Source organism: Thalassophryne amazonica, chromosome 11 (assembly GCF_902500255.1).
Source record: "Thalassophryne amazonica chromosome 11, fThaAma1.1, whole genome shotgun sequence".
In the NCBI taxonomy this organism is placed as follows: domain Eukaryota; kingdom Metazoa; phylum Chordata; class Actinopteri; order Batrachoidiformes; family Batrachoididae; genus Thalassophryne; species Thalassophryne amazonica.
The window spans coordinates 92,410,792-92,428,789 of record NC_047113.1 but is presented as its reverse complement, the minus strand read 5'-3'; positions in this window follow the sequence as shown (position 1 = coordinate 92,428,789).

Genomic DNA, 17,998 nt, shown 5'->3' with positions numbered 1-17,998 from the left:
ATAAAAGTGTCAGTTTCTTATCTAATACACCTTGTATACAAGGTCTGTTAGAAAAGTATCTGACCTTTTTTTTGCAAAAACCTGATGGATTTGAATCAAGCATGCTTGCATGAGCTAACCATGAACCTTCGTGGGCATGCGTGAATTTTTTCACACCTGTAGAACTGCGTCATTTGCTGGCAAGCAGCATTTGTGTGAGGATGTGTGTAGCACTCTCGGTGGTTTTTCATTTCAAGGAAAATGACATAACAACTGGAGCAGCGCTACTGCATCAAATTTTGCCAGAAACTGGGCGACAGCCTGGTGGAAACCATTCAGAAGATTCAGACGGCTTTCAGTGACGATGCTATGGACATCACACAGATTAAGGAGCGGTACAACCGGTTTAAAGACGTCCGCACAACGGTGGAGAGTGAGCCACACTCCGGTCGGCCATCAACATGCTGAAATGACCAGGTCATTTCAAAAGTGAACGCTGTGGTGATGTGGGACAATTGTGTGAGTATCCAAGAAATTGCAGAAGAGGTGGACATCAGCACTTTTTCGGCACATTCCACTGTGACAGATATGGCCATGAAAAGAGTGGCGGCGAAATTTGTGCCGAAGCTGCTGACGGCAGAGCAAAAGCACCTTCGTGTTGAAGTCTCTCAGGACATGTTGGACTCTGAAAAATGATGCCCAGCTCTTCCACAATTTCTCGGTCACACACACACACACACACACACATACATACTGTACGAGGTCTATCCAAAAAGTAACGGACCTTTTTATTTTTTTCAAAAACTATATGGATTTGAATCACGTGTGATTGCATCAGCCAAGCTTGAACCTTTGTGCGCATGCGTGAGTTTTTCCACGCCTGTCGGTTGCGTCATTTGCCTGTGGGCAGGCTTTCAGTGAGCACTGGTCCACCCCTCCCGTCGGATTTCTTTTGTCTGAGAACTTGCTGAGAGACTGCCGCTTTGCTCCATGAAATATTTTTCAGAAACTGTTAGAGACAGGCAGTTGGAAACCATTCGATAGATTCAGTTGGATATCGGTGAAGATTCTGTCGGCGTCACGTGGATTATGGACTGTTAAAACCTTTTTAAAGACAGCCCGCAGTGGCGGAGGGCGCAAAACGCGTCGAGCGGCCATCGACAGGCTGGATCGACCAGATCATTTCTAAACTGAATGCTGTGTTGATCCGGGACATCATGTGACTACCACAGAAATGGCAACAGAGCTGGACATAGCACTTTTGTGGCACATTGCACTGTTACAGGAGATTTTGTAATGAAGGACGTGTGTGTAATGAAAAACACCTCCGTGTTGGAAACCATTCAGAAGATTCAGATGGCTTTTGATGTCTTTCAGTCAAGTGAGTATCCGAGAAATTGTGTAACTGCTGGACATGCCACAACATGTCCTGTGAGACTTCCAAGACAGAGGTGTTGTTTTGCTGCGTGTCCTGAGCTGCTCCATGCCGACGCGCGAAATCCTCCGCACGTCTTTCATTACAAAATCTCCTGTAACAGTGGAATGTGCCGCAAAAGTGCTATGTCCAGCTCTGTTGCCATTTCTGTGGTAGTCACATGATGTCCCGGATCAACACAGCATTCAGTTTAGAAATGATCTGGTTGATCCAGCCTGTCGAATGGTCGCTAGGCGCGCCGCACTCCCTCTGCCACTGTGGGCCGTCTCTAAAAGGTTTTAACACTCCTTAATCCGTGTGACGCCGACAGAATTTTCACCGATATCCAACTGAATCTATCGAATGGTTTCCAACTGCCTGTCTCTAACAGTTTCTGAAAAAAATTTCATGGAGCAAAGCGGCAGTCTCTCAGCAAGTTCTCAGACAAAAGAAATCCGACGGGAGGGGTGGACCAGTGCTCACTCAAAGCCTGCCCACAGGCGAATGACACAATCGACAGGCGTGGAAAAACTCACGCATGCGCATGAAGGTTCAAACTTGGCTGATGTAATCACACGTGATTCAAATCCATATAGTTTTTGAAAAAAATAAAAAGGTACGATACTTTTTGGACAGACCTCGTATATATATATATATATATATGTATACTCAACAAAAATATAAACGCAACACTTTTGGTTTTGCTCCCATTTTGTATGAGATGAACTCAAAGATCTAAAACTTTTTCCACATACACAATATCACCATTTCCCTCAAATATTGTTCACAAACCAGTCTAAATCTGTGATAGCGAGCACTTCTCCTTTGCTGAGATAATCCACCCCACCTCACATGTGTGCCATATCAAGATGCTGATTAGACACCATGATTATCAATCAATCAATCAATCAATTTTTTTTTTATATAGCGCCAAATCACAACAAACAGTTGCCCCAAGGCGCTTTATATTGTAAGGCAAGGCCATACAATAATTATGTAAAACCCCAACGGTCAAAACGACCCCCTGTGAGCAAGCACTTGGCTACAGTGGGAAGTAAAAAACTCCCTTTTAACAGGAAGAAACCTCCAGCAGAACCAGGCTCAGGGAGGGGCAGTCTTCTGCTGGGACTGGTTGGGGCTGAGGGAGAGAACCAGGAAAAAGACATGCTGTGGAGGGGAGCAGAGATCGATCACTAATGATTAAATGCAGAGTGGTGCATACAGAGCAAAAAGAGAAAGAAACAGTGCATCATGGGAACCCCCCAGCAGTCTACGTCTATAGCAGCATAACTAAGGGATGGTTCAGGGTCACCCGATCCAGCCCTAACTATAAGCTTTAGCAAAAAGGAAAGTTTTAAGCCTAATCTTAAAAGTAGAGAGGGTGTCTGTCTCCCTGATCTGAATTGGGAGCTGGTTCCACAGGAGAGAAGCCTGAAAGCTGAAGGCTCTGCCTCCCATTCTACTCTTACAAACCCTAGGAACTACAAGTAAGCCTGCAGTCTGAGAGCGAAGCGCTCTATTGGGGTGATATGGTACTACGAGGTCTCTAAGATAAGATGGGACCTGATTATTCAAAACCTTATAAGTAAGAAGAAGAATTTTAAATTCTATTCTAGAATTAACAGGAAGCCAATGAAGAGAGGCCAATATGGGTGAGATATGCTCTCTCCTTCTAGTCCCCGTCAGTACTCTAGCTGCAGCATTTTGAATTAACTGAAGGCTTTTTAGGGAACTTTTAGGACAACCTGATAATAATGAATTACAATAGTCCAGCCTAGAGGAAATAAATGCATGAATTAGTTTTTCAGCATCACTCTGAGACAAGACCTTTCTGATTTTAGAGATATTGCGTAAATGCAAAAAAGCAGTCCTACATATTTGTTTAATATGCGCTTTGAATGACATATCCTGATCAAAAATGACTCCAACATTTCTCACAGTATTACTAGAGGCCAGGGCAATGCCATCCAGAGTAAGAATCTGGTTAGACACCATGTTTCTAAGATTTGTGGGGCCAAGTACAATAACTTCAGTTTTATCTGAGTTTAAAAGCAGGAAATTAGAGGTCATCCATGTCTTTATGTCTGTAAGACAATCCTGCAGTTTAGCTAATTGGTGTGTGTCCTCTGTCTTCATGGATAGATAAAGCTGGGTATCATCTGCGTAACAATGAAAATTTAAACAATACCGTCTAATAATAATACTACCTAAGGGAAGCATGTATAACGTGAATAAAATTGGTCCTAGCACAGAACCTTGTGGAACTCCATAATTAACCCTAGTCTGTGAAGAAGATTCCCCATGTACATGAACAAATTGTAATCTATTAGACAAATATGATTCAAACCACCGCAGCGCAGTGCCTTTAATACCTATGGCATGCTCTAATCTCTGTAATAAAATTTTATGGTCAACAGTATCAAAAGCAGCACTGAGGTCTAACAGAACAAGCACAGAGATGAGTCCACTGTCCGAGGCCATAAGAAGATCATTTGTAACCTTCACTAATGCTGTTTCTGTACTATGATGAATTCTAAAACCTGACTGAAACTCTTCAAATAGACCATTCCTCTGCAGATGATCAGTTAGCTGTTTTACAACTACCCTTTCAAGAATTTTTGAGAGAAAAGGAAGGTTGGAGATTGGCCTATAATTAGCTAAGATAGCTGGGTCAAGTGACGGCTTTTTAAGTAATGGTTTAATTACTGCCACCTTAAAAGCCTGTGGTACATAGCCAACTAACAAAGATAGATTGATCATATTTAAGATCGAAGCATTAAATAATGGTAGGGCTTCCTTGAGCAGCCTGGTAGGAATGGGGTCTAATAAACATGTTGATGGTTTGGATGAAGTAACTAATGAAAATAACTCAGACAGGACAATCGGAGAGAATGAGTCTAACCAAATACCGGCATCACTGAAAGCAGCCAAAGATAACGATACGTCTTTGGGATGGTTATGAGTAATTTTTTCTCTAATAGTTAAAATTTTGTTAGCAAAGAAAGTCATGAAGTCATTACTAGTTAAAGTTAATGGAATACTGAGCTCAATAGAGCTCTGACTCTTTGTCAGCCTGGCTACAGTGCTGAAAAGAAACCTGGGGTTGTTCTTATTTTCTTCAATTAGTGATGAGTAGAAAGATGTCCTAGCTTTACGGAGGGCTTTTTTATAGAGCAACAGACTCTTTTTCCAGGCTATGTGAAGATCTTCTAAATTAGTGAGACGCCATTTCCTCTCCAACTTACGGGTTATCTGCTTTAAGCTACGAGTTTGTGAGTTATACCACGGAGTCAGGCACTTCTGATTTAAAGCTCTCTCTTTCAGAGGAGCTACAGCATCCAAAGTTGTCTTCAATGAGGATGTAAAACTACTGACGAGATACTCTATCTCACTTACAGAGTTTAGGTAGCTACTCTGCACTGTGTTGGTATATGGCATTAGAGAACATAAAGAAGGAATCATATCCTTAAACCTAGTTACAGCGCTTTCTGAAAGACTTCTAGTGTAATGAAACTTATTCCCCACTGCTGGGTAGTCCATCAGAGTAAATGTAAATGTTATTAAGAAATGATCAGACAGCAGGGAGTTTTCAGGGAATACTGTTAAGTCTTCTATTTCCATACCATAAGTCAGAACAAGATCTAAGATATGATTAAAGTGGTGGGTGGACTCATTTACTTTTTGAGCAAAGCCAATAGAGTCTAATAATAGATTAAATGCAGTGTTGAGGCTGTCATTCTCAGCATCTGTGTGGATGTTAAAATCGCCCACTATAATTATCTTATCTGAGCTAAGCACTAAGTCAGACAAAAGGTCTGAAAATTCACAGAGAAACTCACAGTAACGACCAGGTGGACGATAGATAATAACAAATAAAACTGGTTTTTGGGACTTCCAATTTGGATGGACAAGACTAAGAGTCAAGCTTTCAAATGAATTAAAGCTCTGTCTGGGTTTTTGATTAATTAATAAGCTGGAATGGAAGATTGCTGCTAATCCTCCGCCCCGGCCCGTGCTACGAGCATTCTGACAGTTAGTGTGACTCGGGGGTGTTGACTCATTTAAACTAACATATTCATCCTGCTGTAACCAGGTTTCTGTAAGGCAGAATAAATCAATATGTTGATCAATTATTATATAATTTACCAACAGGGACTTAGAAGAGAGAGACCTAATGTTTAATAGACCACATTTAACTGTTTTAGTCTGTGGTGCAGTTGAAGGTGCTATATTATTTTTTCTTTTTGAATTTTTATGCTTAAATAGATTTTTGCTGGTTATTGGTAGTCTGGGAGCAGGCACCGTCTATACGGGGATGGGGTAATGAGGGGATGGCAGGGGGAGAGAAGCTGCAGAGAGGTCTGTAAGACTACAACTCTGCTTCCTGGTCCCAACCCTGGATAGTCACGGTTTGGAGGATTTAAGAAAATTGGCCAGATTTCTAGAAATGAGAGCTGCTCCATCCAAAGTGGGATGGGTGCCGTCTCTCCTAACAAGACCAGGTTTTCCCCAGAAGCTTTGCCAATTATCTATGAAGCCCACCTCATTTTTTGGACACCACTCAGACAGCCAGCAATTCAGGGAGAACATGCGGCTAAACATGTCACTCCCGGTCCGATTGGGCAGGGGCCCAGAGAAAACTACAGAGTCCGACATTGTTTTTGCAAAGTTACACACCGATTTAATGTTAATTTTAGTGACCTCCGATTGGCGTAACCGGGTGTCATTACTGCCGACGTGAATTACAATCTTACCAAATTTACGCTTAGCCTTAGCCAGCAGTTTCAAATTTCCTTCAATGTCGCCTGCTCTGGCCCCCGGAAGACAATTGACTATGGTTGCTGGTGTCGCTAACTTCACATTTCTCAAAACAGAGTCGCCAATAACCAGAGTTTGATCCTAGGCGGGTGTGTCGCCGAGTGGGGAAAAACGGTTAATGAATGATGAATTGTGATTAGTGCATAGGTGTGCCTTAGACTGCCCACAATAAAAGGCCACTCTAAAAGGTGCAGTTTTATCACATAGCACAATGCCACAGATGTCGCAAGATTTGAGGGAGCGTGCAATTGGTATGCTGACAGCAGGAATGTCAACCAGAGCTGTTGCTCGTGTATTGAATGTTCATTTCTCTACCATAAGCCGTCTCCAAAGGCGTTTCAGAGAATTTGGCAGTACATCCAACCAGCCTCACAACCGCAGACCACGTGTAACCACACCAGCCCAGGACCTCCACATCCAGCATGTTCACCTCCAAGATCGTCTGAGACCAGCCACTCGGACAGCTGCTGAAACAATCGGTTTGCATAACCAAAGAATTTCTGCACAAACTGTCAGAAACCGTCGCAGGGAAGCTCATCTGCATGCTCGTCGTCCTCATCGGGGTCTCGACCTGACAGTCTAAGGCACACCTGTGCACTAATCATGGTGTCTAATCAGCATCTTGATATGGCACACCTGCGAGGTGGGATGGATTATCTCAGCAAAGGAGAAGTGCTCACTATCACAGATTTAGACTGGTTTGTGAACAATATTTGAGGGAAATGGTGATATTGTGTATGTGGAAAAAGTTTTAGATCTTTGAGTTCATCTCATACAAAATGGGAGCAAAACCAATAGTGTTGCATTTATATTTTTGTTGAGTGTATATATGAGGTCTGTCAATAAAGTATAGGTCCTTTTTATTTTTTTCAAAAACTATATGGATTTCATTCATATGTTTTTACCTCAGACATGCTTGAAATTAACCAATGTTTAGGAGTAGTTGCTCTTTCAAGACTCATGGACAGATGGACTACAATGTGATTCCCATTCACACCCTAAATTTTTTCTTGTGGTGTATTTTTAACATATTTCCTACTTAGAAAATGAAGCGCCACACACACACACACACACACACTCACACACACACACACAGAAAAAAACCTTTCCTTGTTTGTGTGCATGGCTTTTTATGTCTCAAGCCAAATCCATTTTGAAATTCTGCAAAAGCTACACAAAATAAGATAACAAAGCAGATAATGAGACAATAAAAACGTACTGGTCTTGTAATCTGACAGCACAGAGCCTGTCTCAGAGTCCAGTGTGTTCCAGAGAGTGATTAAGTGAAAGAATAGTGTTAGATTAATGTCATCTTACTGCTATCTTAACCCGGCTGCTTACACTGTTCAGGATTTGGAGGCATTGTGGCTTTAATCACTTGGAGGAGGCAGCAGAAGAAACACGTCCAGTGTCAGAAACATCAGAATTATACAATCAGAAGTAAGAGTGATGGACACACACGGAATCATCTTCTTTGTTAATGTGTTCTACACAGTGGAACACAGAGCACTGTGCCGCCTGCGCGCATGGATTCAGATACGTTTGCAGCTGGAGCATGTGCCTGTCAGCAGGAACTGCAGTTTGAGGGACTTATCCCCGTCCTCTCCTTCTTCAGTTACAAATCAGAAACAACAATAGGAATGTTGGCACATGGAGAATACCCTAGATTCCTGCAAAGTGAAATGAAAACGCAGCTGAAACTATTACAGCTGAATCCATCATGCCAACATCATCACATTAGCATTGAAGAGTTGATCGCAATGCAAAATCATTGATCTTCATCATGACTTTATAAATCATCTCTGCATTTTTTTTAAGACTGTATTCCGTGTATGGGAATCTTTTCAGAAGGGTGTACTGACTGTAGTCAACAGAATATAAACAGATGTGTTGGGAAGGTGTCGTAGCACGGACCCACAACAGGGGGCGCAAATGAACAGACAATGAATAAGCCAAACAAAGTAACAATTTAATGTTGTGATAATACACAACTAAATACACAGAAATTGTAAAGTCAATTGACACCAGGTGACGTGTGGGCAGGCTCGAAGATAGAAGACCCCCGATGAGAGAGAAGCCGCGTCCCACACGGCTTCCACCACCAACGGTCTGAAGAACACCGGAGCCGCCAAGTCCCGAGTCCCCAGGTGGCCTCTGTCTTCGGCTGTCGAACCTGGTACTGCTGGCAGAAAGCAGAGACAAGATGAATGAGTGTGAGTCCGCACACTCAGTAATCCACAGTCTGTACACAGTTAGGAGGGAGCACCTCCACCTCCAATCACACACTCGTGCAGCTCCTGGTTAACCACTTATCTGGTTTGGGGTGTGAGGCGAAGCCGTCGCTGTCACACCAAACGCCAATCCCACAGACAAGGAAAACCACCAGGAAAACGGCTGCAACAGAAGTTCAGATTATTATACAACGTATGTGTCAGCAGAGAAATTACCTCTTCAGTAGTCGATTTCTCGGCGAGGAGGTGGAGCTGCAGTCCGGCCTTTATGGTGATGATGATGATGATGAACGAGTGACAGCTGGTGCAGAGGATGAATGACAGCTGTCACTTCTTCTGGGTCTGGCGCCCTCTCGTGCTTGGAGCCCGCACTCCAAGCAGGGCGCCCTCTGGTGGTGGTGGGCCAGCAGTACCTCCTCTTCAGCGGCCCACATAACAGGGCCCCCCCCAACGGGCGCCTCCTGGCGTCCGACAAGGCTTGTCCGGATGTCTCGTGTAGAAATCGGCCAGGAGGGCCGGGTCCAGGATGAAGCTCCTCTTCCACACCTGCGAAGAGAACTGGGGACCACGATCTGATACAATGTCCGATGGTATCCCATGCAGCCGCATGACGTGGTGGACCAGGAGGTCTGCCGTCTCCTGGGCCGTCGGGAGCTTCGGGAGGGCCACGAAGTGGGCCGCCTTGGAGAACCGGTCCACTATCGTGAGAATAACAGTGTTGCCCTGGGACGGCGGGAGGCCCGTGATGAAGTCCAGGCCGATGTGAGACCAGGGGCAATGAGGCACCGGCAGGGGTTGGAGGAGTCCCGAGGTCCTCCGATGGTCTGCCTTGCCCCTGGTGCAGATGGTACAGGCCTGGACGTAGTCCCGGACGTCGGTTTCCAGGGACGCCCAACAGAAGCGCTGCTGGACCACTGCCACGGACCTACGCACTCCGGGATGACAGGACAGCTTGGACCCGTGACAGAAGTCCAATACGGCAGCTCTTGCTTCTGGTGGGACGTACATTCTGTTCTTGGGGCCGGTCCCCGGGTCCGGGCTCCTTGCCAGGGCCTCCCGGACGGTCTTCTCCACGTCCCAGGTGAGGGAGGCCACGACAGTGGACTCGGGGATGATGGTCTCGGTGGGGTTCGACAGCCCCGCTTTGGCTTCTTCTTCGTGCACCCGGGACAATGCATCTGATTTTTGGTTTTTGGTCCCGGGGCGGTACGTGATCCGGAAGTCAAAGCGCCTGAAGAACAGAGACCAGCGGGCTTGCCTGGGGTTCAGCCGCTTGGCGGTCCGGATGTACTCCAGGTTCCGATGGTCCGTGAAAACCGTGAAAGGCAACGATGCCCCCTCCAGCAGGTGTCTCCACTCTTCAAGAGCCTCCTTCACCGCGAGGAGCTCCCGATTGCCGATGTCATAGTTCCGTTCAGCTGGGGTCAACCTGCGGGAAAAATAGGCACAAGGATGGAGAACCTTATCAGCCTCCACGCTCTGGGACAGCACGGCTCCTATCCCTGAGTCAGAGGCGTCCACTTCCACTATGTACTTGCGATCAGGATCAGGCTGCACCAGAACTTGTGCAGTCGAGAACCGGCGTTTCAACTCCTGGAACGCGGCTTTGCACCGATCCGACCAGGTGAAGGGGACCTTGGTGGAGGTCAGGGCAGTCAGGGGGCTAACTACCTGACTGTAGCCTTTAATGAACCTCCTGTAGAAATTTGCAAAGCCGAGGAACTGCTGCAATTTCCTGCGGCTTGTTGGTTGGGGCCAATCTCTCACCGCCGCAACCTTGGCCGGATCAGGGGTGACGGAGTTGGAGCAGATGATGAACCCCAGGAAGGACAAAGAAGTGCGGTGGAACTCACACTTCTCGCCCTTCACAAACAGCCGGTTCTCCAACAACCGCTGTAGGACCTGACGTACATGCTGGACATGGGTCTCAGGGTCCGGGGAAAAGATGAGTATATCGTCCAGATATACGAAGACGAACCGATGCAGGAAGTCCCGCAAGACGTCATTTACCAAAGCTTGGAACGTCGCGGGGGTGTTAGTGAGGCCGAACGGCATGACCAGGTACTCAAAGTGACCTAACGGGGTGTTGAATGCCGTCTTCCATTCGTCTCCCTTCCGGATCCGAACCAGGTGGTACGCGTGTCTAAGATCCAATTTAGTGAAAATTTGGGCTCCATGCAGGGGCGTGAACACTGAATCCAACAGAGGTAACGGGTATCGGTTGCGAACCGTGATCTCGTTCAGCCCTCTGTAATCAATGCATGGACGGAGTCCGCCGTCCTTTTTGCCCACAAAAAAGAAACCAGCACCCATCGGGGAGGTGGAGTTCCAGATCAGCCCAGCAGCTAAAGAGTCCCGGATGTAGGTCTCCATTGATTCGCATTCCGGACGTGAGAGGTTGTACAACCTACTGGACGGGTACTCAGCGCCCGGGATCAAATCGATGGCACAATCGTATGGTCGGTGCGGGGGAAGAGTGAGCGCCAGATCTTTGCTGAAAACGTCAGCAAGATCATGGTACTCCTTTGGCACCGCCGATAGATTGGGGGGGACTTTAACCTCCTCATTAGCCGTCGTGCCGGGAGGAACCGAGGATCCTAAACACTCCCGGTGGCAGGTTTCGCTCCACTGCGTCACAACCCCGGACGGCCAATCTATCCGGGGATTGTGCTTCACCATCCATGGAAATCCCAAAATCACTCGGGAGGTAGAAGGTGTTACATGGAACACGATCTCCTCCCTGTGATTTCCAGACACAACCAAGGTCACTGGCTGTGTCTGATGTGTGATTAATGGAAGCAGGGTGCCATCTAGTGCTCGCACCTGCAATGGTGCCGGCAGAGCCACCAGGGGGAGCCCTACTTCCTTTGCCCATCTGCTATCCAGCAGATTCCCTTCCGACCCCGTGTCTACCAGTGCTGGGGCGTGAAGGGTTAAATCCCCACAAAGGATCGTTACTGGGATTCGTGCAGATTTGCGGGGTTTCCCCGCGTGCGTGTTATGGCCCACCCTTAGCCCAGTTTCTAAGGACGGGCGTTGTAGTTTGACCGTTTTGGGGCAGTCCTTCTGCATATGCTCACAAGAGCCGCAGACAAAACACTCCCCGCGGGCCAGCCTCCTTTGTCTGACGTTTGTTTTTATTTTGGCCCTGCTCGTGTCCCTAGCCTCCTCAGCAGGGGGAGCTGTAGCCACACGGAGCTCTCTGGCAGTGAAGCATTGGGACGACGTCACCCTTTCGGAACCGGAAGGGGGAGGGACGTCTCGTGCCCGGTCACGCCCCCTGGCCTGCTCCCGACGATGCTCAGTCAAACGGTTGTCTAAGCGTATAACCAAATCGACAAGCCCGTCAAAATCCCGCGGTTCCTCCTTAGCCAGCAGGTGCTCCTTCAGGACCGGAGACAGTCCATTTACGAAGGCGGCGCGGAGCGCAACGTTATTCCAGCCGTACCTCGATGCCGCGATGCGGAAGTCGACTGCATACTCGGCTGCGCTGTGATGCCCCTGTCTCATTGACAGCAGCACGCTCGAAGCAGTCTCGCCTCTGTTGGGATGGTCAAAAACTTGTTTGAACTCCCGTATAAACTCAGCATAAGACGTTAGGAGCCGTGTATTCTGCTCCCAAAGCGCCGTAGCCCAGGCGAGTGCCTCTCCTCGAAGCAGACTAATAACATAAGCCACCCGGCTGGCGTCTGACTCGTACATGACAGGACGCTGTGAAAAGACGAGCGAACACTGCATGAGGAAGTCTGCGCACGTCTCAACACAGCCTCCGTACGGTTCCGGAGGGCTTATGTATGCTTCAGGGGACGGTGGGGGGGGGTCGTTGAACGACCAGTGGAACGTCTGTTACAGGCCCAGGACCAGCAAGAGGAGTGGCTGCAGCAGCGCCCTGATCACGTGCTTCCACCCTGGCGGTGAGAGCCTCCACCCTCCGGTTAAGGAGAACATTCTGCTCGGCCACTAAATCCAGCCGAGCCGTGAAGGCGGTTAAGATTTGCTGCAGCTCACTCAATACGCCTCCCGCTGACGCCTGCGCTCCTGGCTCTTCCATTGGCCGTTCAAGCTCGGGTTGACGCCCCTCGGAATCCATGACGATTGACCGAGAAATCCTGTTGGGAAGGTGTCGTAGCACGGACCCACAACAGGGGGCGCAAATAAACGGACAATGAATAAGCCAAAAAAGTAACAATTTAATGTTGTAGTCCCGAGTCCCCAGGTGGAGTCTGTCTTCGGCTGTCGACCCTGGTACTGCTGGCAGAAAGCAGAGACAAGATGAATGAGTGTGAGTCAGCACACTCAGTAATCCACAGTCTGTACACAGTTAGGAGGGAGCACCTCCACCTCCAATCACACACTCGTGCAGCTCCTGGTTAACCACTTATCTGGTTTGGGGTGTGAGGCGAAGCCGTCGCTGTCACACCAAACGCCAATCCCACAGACAAGGAAAACCACCAGGAAAATGGCTGCAACAGAAGTTCAGATTATTATACAACGTATGTGTCAGCAGAGAAATTACCTCTTCAGTAGTCGATTTCTCGGCGAGGAGGTGGAGCTGCAGTCCGGCCTTTATGGTGATGATGATGATGATGAACGAGTGACAGCTGGTGCAGAGGATGAATGACAGCTGTCACTTCTTCTGAGTCTGGCGCCCTCTCGTGCTTGGAGCCCGCACTCCAAGCAGGGCGCCCTCTGGTGGTGGTGGGCCAGCAGTACCTCCTCTTCAGCGGCCCACATAACAAGATGAGATGATCACCAACTCTCAAAGTACAGTCAAAGCTCTGTGGTGATGATGATGAAGATAACCTCAATCAATACCAATTAGTGATATGCATCTACAAGAGTTTCACAGGACACCAACCCCATGATGAGCAGTGGGCTGCCACAATCCGGCACCCTATGGAACCAACTTCAGATTTAGAGACTCTGCCTTGGGAAGGGCTGAGGAAGGAGCTGACCCTAAAGAAGCATGTTTTTGACTGTGGGAGGAAACCGGAGTGCCTGGAGGAAACCTACACAGACATGGAAAGAACATGCAAACACCATATAGAAATGGCTGGAAGCGATCCCATGATCTTCTTGCTGTGAAGCACCAGTGCTAAGCACTAAGCCACCATGCCGCCCCAAGGCATAGCATGGCATCTTCCAGCTTTCCACGGTCTTATTATGAGTTGGATGTCGTTGAAGTTGCTAGAATATGCCTTCTTTGAGACTGAGAGCAGATGCAGTGTCTTCTCCAGTGTTGGGACACTCTCCAGCCATGTTGTCATTCCAGATAGACAATTTTTTACACAATGTGGACCAATGATTTCCTTCATTCATCCCCAACACTTGCTTTTTCCAATTATGCATCATGTAGGAGTTGGAGACAATTCCAGTGGTCACTGGATGAGATTTAAAGAACACACTGGACAGGCTGCCAGTCTATCACAGAGTTACATATAGACAGAAATACATTCATTATCAAGTTAAAGTTTCCATAACCAAACCAATTCACCAAACCTGGATGTTTTTATAAGTCAGGGCTCTCGAAGGAAACCCACACAACCACCTCAAAGAAAGGACAAATGCAGAAGTAATCCCTGGAACTTCTTGCTGTGAGACAACAATACTAACTACTAATCACAGTGCCACCCACTATTAATTTCACTGTTTTCCACAGTAACATGTTTTTTGTGCTTTCAAAGTGAAAATGTGTTGAACACATGAAATACAAATTGCACATAGTGTGAAGTTTTCTTTGGCATTATGCTCCTGTTCTGGAGGTTAAATAAGTGTGAAAGTCACCATGTTTGTGAAGAACTTTTCTTCACTTTTGGCCCCTCTCGAGCAGGAACTGTACAAAGTGAGACACGCTGATCAGTGGCACCTTGGAACCAGGAACTGAATACACACTTCTGTTGTCCTCTGGTGCTGACAGTGGGCATGTAGTGTGGCTACTGAATTAAGGTAAAGTTCTTGAGCTGCTCATTTGCATTTTCTTTTGGACCTCTTACAACTGCTCTTACAATTTGGACCATGCCTTAGAGCCCCTTTACACATAACACAAAGTTGGGCAAAAGAAGCAGAAACTAACCGAAAAAGAGCCAAAAAAAAAAAAAAAGAATTGCGAACCGCGGAAAATTCCACCTGCTGTCAGGAGGGATACGTGGTCAGACAGGCACGAACGATCCTGTGGCAATGGTTTGTGCATGCTCGTGTGCGTATGCATGAACACAGTGTGAGGACGTACATCACGCTCACACAGCAGCAGCAGTAATTACATGCTGGACATACTCTGGTTATTGGCGACTCTGTTTTGAGAAATGTGAAGTTAGCGAAACCAGCAACCATAGTCAGTTGTCTTCCGGCGGCCAGAGCAGGTGACACTGAAGGAAATTTGAAACTGCTGGCTAAGGCTAAGCGTAAATTTGGTAAGATTGCAATTCATGTCGGCAGTAATGACACCTGGTTATGCCAATCGGAGGTCACTAAAATTAACATTGAATCGGTGCGTAACTTTGCAAAAACAATGTCGGACTCTGTAGTTCTCTCTGGGCCCCTCCCCAATCGGACCGGGAGTGACATGTTTAGCCGCATGTTCTCCTTGAATTGCTGGCTGTCTGAGTGGTGTCCAAAAAATGAGGTGGGCTTCATAGATAATTGGCAAAGCTTCTGCGGAAAACCTGGTCTTGTTAGGAGAGACGGCATCCATCCCACTTTGGATGAAGCAGCTCTCATTTCTAGAAATCTGGCCAATTTTATTAAACCCTCCAAACCGTGACTATCCAGGGTTGGGACCAGGAAGCAGAGTTGTAGTCTTACACACCTCTCTGCAGCTTCTCTCCCCCTGCCATCCCTCCAATACCCCATCCCCGTAGAGACGGTGCCTGCTCCCAGACCACCAACAACCAGTAAAAATCTATTTAAGCATAAAAATTCAAAAAGAAAAAATAATATAGCACCTTCAACTGCACCACAGACTAAAACAGTTAAATGTGGTCTATTAAACATTAGGTCTCTCTCTTCTAAGTCCCTGTTAATAATCTGCCTAACAGAAACCTGGTTACAGCAGGATGAATATGTTAGTTTAAATGAGTCAACACCCCCGAGTCACACTAACTGTCAGAACGCTCGTAGCACAGGCCGAGGAGGAGGATTAGCAGCAATCTTCCACTCCAGCTTATTAATTACTCAAAAACCCAGACATAGCTTTAATTCATTTGAAAGCTTGACTCTTTGTCTTGTCCATCCAAATTGGAAGTCCCAAAAACCAGTTTTATTTGTTGTTATCTATCATCCACCTGGTCGTTACTGTGAATTTCTCTATGAATTTTCAGACCTTTTGTCTGACTTAGTGCTTAGTGCTTAATTATAGTGGGTGATTTTAACATCCACATAGATGTTGAGAATGACAGCCTCAACACTGCATTTAATCTATTATTAGACTCAATTGGCTTCGCTCAAAATGTTAATGAGTCCACCCACTAGTTTAATCATACTTTAGATCTTGTTTTGACTTATGGCATGGAAATTGAAGTCTTAACAGTATTCCCTGAAAACCCCCTTCTGTCTGATCATTTCTTAATAACATTTACTTTAATGGACTACCCAGCAGTGGGGAATAAGTTTCATTACAGTAGAAGTCTTTCGGAAAGCGCTGTAACTAGGTTTAAGGATATGATTCCTTCTTTGTTATGTTCTCCAATGCCATATACCAACACAGTGCAGAGTAGCTACCTAAACTCTGTGAGTGAGATAGATTATCTTGTCATTAGTTTTACATGCTGTAGCTCCTCTGAAAAAGAGAGCCTTAAATCAGAAGTACCTGACTCCGTGGTATAACTCACAAACTCGCAGCTTAAAGCAGATAACCCATAAGTTGGAGAGGAAATGGCGTCTCACTAATTTAGAAGATCTTCACTTAGCCTGGAAAAAGAGTCTGTTGCTCTATAAAAAAGCCCCCTGTAAAGCTAGGACATCTTACTACTCATCACTAATTGAAGAAAATAAGAACAACCCCAGGTTTCTTTTCAGCACTGTAGCCAGGCTGACAAAGAGTCAGAGCTCTATTGAGCCGAGTATTCCTTTAACTTTAACTAGTAATGACTTCATGACTTTCTTTGCTAATAAAATTTTAACTATTAGAGAAAAAATTACTCATAACTATCCCAAAGACATATCTTTATGTTCGGCTGCTTTCAGTAATGCTGGTATTTGGTTAGACTCTTTCTCTCCGATTGTTCTTTCTGAGTTATTTTCATTAGTTACTTCCTCCAAACCATCAACATGTCTATTAGACCCCATTCCTACCAGGCTGCTCAAGGAAGCCCTACCATTAATTAATGCTTCGATCTTAAATATGATCAATCTATCTTTATTAGTTGGCTATGTACCACAGGCTTTTAAGGTGGCAGTAATTAAACCATTACTTAAAAAGCCATCACTTGACCCAGCTATCTTAGCTAATTATAGGCCAATCTCCAACCTTCCTTTTCTCTCAGAAATTCTTGAATGGGTAGTTGTAAAACAGCTAACTGATCATTTGCAGAGGAATGGTCTATTTGAAGAGTTTCAGTCAGGTTTCAGAATTCATCATAGTACAGAAACAGCATTAGTGAAGGTTACAAATGATCTTCTTATGGCCTCAGAGAGTGGACTCATCTCTGTGCTTGTCCTGTTAGACCTCAGTGCTGCTTTTGATACTGTTGACCATAAAATTTTATTACAGAGATTAGAGCATGTCATAGGTATTAAAGGCACTGCGCTGTGGTGGGTTGAATCATATTTATCTAATAGATTACAATTTGTTCATGTAAATGGGGAGTCTTCTTCACAGACTAAGGTTAATTATGGAGTTCCACAAGGTTCTGTGCTAGGACCAATTTTATTCACTTTATACATGCTTCCCTTAGGCAGTATTATTAGAAAGCATTGCTTAAATTTTCATTGTTACGCAGATGATACCCAGCTTTATCTATCCATGAAGCCAGAGGACACACACCAATTAGTTAAACTGCAGGAATGTCTTACAGACATAAAGACATGGATTTCCTGCTTTTAATTTCAGATAAAACTGAAGTTATTGTACTTGGCCCCACAAATCTTAGAAACATGGTGTCTAACCAGATGCTTACTCTGGATGGCATTACCCTGACCTCCAGTAATACTGTGAGAAATCTTGGAGTCATTTTTGATCAGGATATGTCCTTCAATGCTTTTTTACATTTGCGCAATATCTCTAAAATTAGAAAGGTCTTGTCTCAGAGTGATGCTGAAAAACTAATTCATGCATTTATTTCCTCTAGGCTGGACTTATTGTAATTCATTATTATCAGGTTGTCCTAAAAGTTCCCTGAAAAGCCTTCAGTTAATTCAAAATGCTGCAGCTAGAGTACTGACGGGGACTAGAAGGAGAGAGTATATTTCACCCATATTGCCCTCTCTTCATTGGCTTCCTGTTAATTCTAGAATAGAATTCAAAATTCTTCTTCTTACTTATAAGGTTTTGAATAATCAGGTCCCATCTTATCCTAGGGACCTCTTAGTACCATATCACCCCAATAGAGCGCTTTGCTCT